Below are 5,753 nucleotides of genomic sequence, written 5' to 3'. Positions count from 1 at the left end.
TTTCATCTTAATAATAATGAGAGATGAATGACATATAACTATTATGCAGAATGCTATGATTAGTTTGGACATTTATTATTTTAATTTTAATGAAACCCTACTGCCCACAATTTAGTGGAAAATAAATGATCTATATTTTGATAAAAAGAAACAAAAACAAAACAACATGGATGTCTTAGAATATGCAATTAAAATGTCAAGACTAAATTTTAAAAAACTTTCTAGAGTAATTTTTGTTCCACACTCCTGGCATGGAATATTATTATCCATAACTGCTGTACACTGCTAAGTTGACGTGAAGTTAGTGCTTGGACTCTAAGGCAGAACATATGTCTACATTTTCACAGGGAAGATTGTCTGACTCACTCGTGTCAGGGCCCCCATCACCTCCTTGTTTCTCAGGCTGTAGATGATGGCATTGAGCATTGAGGTGAGGATGGTGTAGAAGACAGCCAGAACCTTGTCCTCTGTTGGAGATTGCAGGTATCTCAAATATAGAGAGGTATAAGCAAAGTTTGCATAGTAGAAAATTACTACAGTGAGGTGGGTACTACAGGTCAAATAGGCCTTCTGCAGATTTCATGTGGTAGACAGTAAGGAGAACCTGGCCATAGGAACCTGCAATATCAATAAAAGTAAACACGAGAAAGAGGACTGTGCTCAAAAACACTGCGCACTGATAGACCCAGGTGTCCAAGAAGGCCAGAGTCACCATGGCTGGGACATCACAGCCCTTGCTGAGCAACAGGGATATGGGGCATATATGAAATGTGAGCAAAAGTGTCAATAGAGCCCATTATCCAAGATCCTATTATCATCACCACATACTCTTTTGCTCATATGTATGGGATAGTGGAGAGGAAAGCAAACGGCCACATAATGATCACAGGCCATTGATGTCAGGAGCAGCACTTCTGCACCTGCTAAAGCCACAAAGAAGAAACTCTGAATCCCACACCCAGTGAAGGAAATAGACTTGTTTCCAAACAGAAAATCAGAAAACATCTGGGGGTAATAGTGGAGATGTAATTTAGGTCAATGAGGTAGAGCTGACCAAGTAAGAAATACATGGGCATGTGGAGATGAGTGCCCAAGAAGATGAGAAAGATTATGGACTGATTGCCAATTAGAGCCAATAACAAAATGAGAATGAGGATGAAGAGGAAAAGGCCAATTCTGGATGGTGGGAAGATTCCCAGTAAGATGAAATCAGTTGATGTTTGATTGTATTTTTCCATGGGGCATTCATACAATCCTTCCTGCAGGGCGGCAGAAGGATAAGTGAATTAGTTCCCCCCATCCACAGGGGATGCATTCCAAGACCCCCAGGGGATGCCTGAAACTGAGGATAATACTGAGTCTCATATACACTATTTACACGATTTCTTTGGATCCGTATATACTTACGATAACATTCAGTTTATAAGTTAGGCAAGCAAGAGATCAACAAAAATAATAATAAAATAGAACAATTATAAAAATACACCATAGTAAATAAACATTATGTAAATGTGGTCCCTTTTTTCTCTCTCACAAAATAACTTTATATTTTTATATACTTTAAGTTCTGGGATACATGTGCTGAATGTGCAGGTTTACTACATAGGTATACATGTACCATGGTGGTTTGCTGCATCCATCAACCCATCATCTAGGTTTTAAGTCCCGCATGCATTAGGTATTTGTCCTAATGCTTTACCTCCTCTTGTCCCCCATTTCCCAAAAGGCTCTGGTGTGTGATGTTCTCCTCCCTGTGTCCACGTGTTCTCACTGTTCAGCTCCCACTTATGAGTGAGAATATGCGGTGCTTAGTTTTCTGTCCCTGTGTTAGTTGGCTAGAGAATGATGGTTTCCAGCTTCATCCGTGTCCCTGCAAAGGAGATGAACTCACTCTTTTTCATGGATGCAGAGTATTCGATGATGTCTATGTGCCACATTTTCTTTATCCAGTCTATCATTGATGGGCATTTGTGTTGGTTCCCAGTCTTAGCTATTGTAAATAGTGTTGCTATAAACATACGTGTGTCTGTGTCTTTATACTAGAGTGATTTATAATCCTTTGCTATATACCCAGGAATGGGATTGCTAGAGCAAATGGTATTTCTGGTTCTAAATCCTTGAGCAATTGCCACACTGTCTTCTACAATGGTTGAACTAATTTACACTCCCACTAATAGTGTAAAAGCTTTCCTATTTCTCCACTTACTCACCAGCATCTGTTGTTTCCCGACTTTTTAATGATCACCATTCTCACTGGCATGAGATGATATCTTATTGTGGTTTTGACTGACATTTCTCTAATGACTAGTGATGATAAGCTTTTTTTCAAATGTTTGTTGGCCACATAAATATCTTCTTTTGAGAAGTGTCTGTTCAAACACTTCACCCACCTTTTGATGAGGTTGTTTGCTTCTCTCTTGTAAATTCGTTTAAGTTCTTTGCAGATTCTGGACATTAGATCTTTGTCAGATGGATACATTGCAAAAAATTTCTCCCATTCTCTCGGTTGTGTGTTCACTCTGATGATAGTTTCTTTTTCTGTGCAGAAGTTCTTTAGTTTAATTAGATCCCATTTGTCTATTTAGGCTTTTGTTGCCATTGTTTTTGGAGTTTTAGTCATGAAGTCTTTGCCCATTCGTATGTCCTAAATGGTATTGCCTACGTTTTCTTCTAGGGTTTTAACGGTTTTAGGTCTTACATTTAAGCCTTTAATCCATCTTGAGATAATTTTTGTATCAGGTGTAAGGAATGAGTCCAGTTTCAGTTTTCTCCATACAGCTAGCCAGTTTTCCCAGCACCATTTATTAAGTAGTGAATCATTTTCCCATTGCTTGCTCTTGTAAGGTTTGTCAAAGATCAGATGGTTGTAGATGCGTGGTGTTACTCTGAGGCCTCTGGTCTGTTCTATTGGTCCATATATCCGTTTTGGCACCAGTACCATGCTGTTTTGGGTACTGTAGACTTTCAGTATAGTTTGAATTCAGGTAGCTTGATGCTTCCAGCTTTTTTCTTTTTGCTTAGGGTTGTCTTGACTATACAGGCTCTTTTTTGGTTCTATATGAAATTTAAAGTAGTTTTATCTAATTCTGTAAAGAAAGTCAATGGTAGCTTCATGGGAATAGCATTGAATCTATAAATTACTTTGAGCACTATGGCCATTTTTATGATATTGCTTCTTCGTATCCATGAGCATGGAATTTTTTTCTATTTGTTTGGGTCCTGTCTTATTTAAGTGAGTGGTGGTTTGTAGTTCTCCTTTAACAGGCCCTGCACATTGCTTGTGAGTTGTATTCCTAGGTACTTTATTTTCTCTATAGCAATTGTGAACGGGAGTTCACTCATGATTTGGCTGTTTGTCTATTATTGATGTATAAGAATGCTAGTGATTTTTGCACATTGATTTTGTATCCTGAGACATTGTTGAAGTTGCTTATCAGCTTAAGGAGTTTTTGGGTGGACATGATGGGGATTTCTAAGTATACAATTATGTCATCTGCAAACAGGGCAATTGGACTTCCTCCCTTCCTATTTGAATATCCCTTATTTCTTTCTCTTGCCTAATTGCCGTGGTCAGAACTTCCAATACTAGTTGCTTGAGAGTGGTGAGAGAGGGCATTTTTTGTCTTGTGACGGTTTTCAAAGGGAATGCTTCCAGATTTTGCCCATTCAGTGTGACATTGTGTATGTGTTTGTCATAAATAGCTTTTATTAATTTGAGATATATTCCATCAACACCTAATTTATTGAGCGTTTTTAGCATGAAGGGGTGTTGAATTTTATTGAAAGCCTTTCCTGCATCTATTGACATAATCATGTGGTTTTTGTCATTGGTTCTGTTTATTTGATGGATTGCATTTATTTATTTGCATAGGTTGAACCAACCATGCATACCAGGGATGAAGCCAACTTGATCGTGATGGATAAGCTTTTTGATGTGCTGCTGGATTCAGTTTTCCAGTATTTTATTGAGGATTTTCGCATCGATGTTCATTAGGGATATTGGCCTGAAATTTTATTTTTTTGTTGTGTCTCTGCCAAGTTTTGGAATCAGGATGATGCTTGCCTCATAAAATGAGTTAAGGAGGAGTTCCTCTTTTTCTATTGTTTGGAATCATTTCAGAATGAATGGTACCAACTCCTCTTTGTACCTCTGGTTCAATTTGGCTGTGAATCTGTCTGGTCCTGGGTTTGTTTTTGTTTTTGTTTTGTGTGTGTGTTGCGGGGGGCAGGCTATTAATTACTGCCTCAATTTCAGAACTTGTTATTGGTCTATTCAGGGATTCAACTTCTTCCTGGTTTAGTCTTGGGAGAGTGTATGTGCCCAGGAATTTATCCATTTCTTCCAGGTTTTCTAGTTTATTTGCATAGAGATATGTATAGTATTCTCTGATGCTAGTTTGTATTTCTGTGGGATCAGTGGTGATATCACCTTTATCATTTTTTATTGTGTCTATTTGATTCTTCTCTTTTCTTCTTTATTTGTCTGCTAGTTGTCTATTTTGTTAATCTTTTCAAAAAACCAGCTCCTGGATTCACTGATTTTTTTAAGGGTTTTTCATGTCTCTGTCTCCTTCAGTTAAACTCTGATCTTGGTTATTTCTTGTCTTCTGCTATCATTTGAATTTGTTTGCTCTTGCTTCTCTATTTCTTTTAATTGTGATGTTAGTGTCGATTTTAGATTTTCCCCCTTTCTAATGTGGGCATTTAGCGCCATAAATTTTCCTCTAAACACCACTTTAGCTGTGTCCCAGAGATTCTGGTATGTTATGTCTTTGTTCTCACCGGTTTCAAATAACTTACTTATTTAAGCCTTAATTTCGTTATTTACCCAGTATTCATTCAGGAGCAGGTTGTTCAGTTTCCATGTAGTTGTACAGTTTTGAGTGAGTCTCTTAATCCTGAGTTCTAATTTGATTGCACTGTGGTCTCAAAGGCTGTTTGTTATTATTTCTGTCCTTTTGAATTTGCTAAGGAGTGTTTGACTTCCAATTATGTGGTTGATTTTAGAATAAGTGTTATGTGGTGCTGAAAAGAATGTATATTCTGTTGATTTGGCGTGGAGAGTTCTATAGATGTCTATTCGGTCTGCTTGGTCTAGAGCTGAGTTCCAGTTCTGAATATCCTTGTAAATTTTCTGTCTCATTGATCTGTGTAATATTGACAGTGGGGTGTTAAAATCTCCCACTATTATAGCTTGGAAGTTTAAGTCTAGTCATGTGCAGAAAACTGAAACTGGACCCCTTTCTTACACCTTATACAAGAAGTTATACTCTTTTTACTTTATTTAGATGAGGGTTAAACCAATTCACTTAATGTGTCTGAAAGAGAATATGGAAGTAGAATATTGATGAAATTACCCTATCATCAAATTATGTCAATGTTTATGGGAACAAAACAGGTTTAAATTATAACAAATTGGCTGAGTTCTGTTAGATACCTGAGAGCACAACCTGCAGGCTCAGGATAAATGCCTCAACCAGCCTTTCTTCCACAATCCCTAGGTGCTGCCACTTCCAAAGTACTGCAGGGACCTGCCAACCTGGATCTCAATGGCTGGTGCTCCCTAATAGTGTCTGCTCTACATTCTTCTTCTCCTTATTTGAAGAAAAGATTAAGACTAAAAAAAAGACAAAGTAAAAAAACAGTCTCCAGGTATGTGAAACTACTGTATCACAGTTAATTTTTGGATTTAAATTTTTATCTTTGGAGATTACATGAGTGTATATTTACAAATAAGTTGATATAGAAATAAA

At 37.5% G+C, this 5,753-nt stretch overlaps 1 pseudogene; it reads right to left on the bottom strand.

Moving 5' to 3' along the window:
- Positions 1 to 274: 274 nt before the first annotated feature.
- LOC126943572 (olfactory receptor 2L3-like) lies at positions 275 to 1,425 on the bottom strand (annotated as a pseudogene).
- Between the last annotated feature and the right edge of the window lie 4,328 nt (positions 1,426 to 5,753).

Source organism: Macaca thibetana, chromosome 1, assembly GCF_024542745.1.
Source record: "Macaca thibetana thibetana isolate TM-01 chromosome 1, ASM2454274v1, whole genome shotgun sequence".
Taxonomy (NCBI): domain Eukaryota; kingdom Metazoa; phylum Chordata; class Mammalia; order Primates; family Cercopithecidae; genus Macaca; species Macaca thibetana.
Note: the sequence above shows the minus strand (reverse complement) of the source record. Positions and strands in the feature narration are given on the sequence as shown.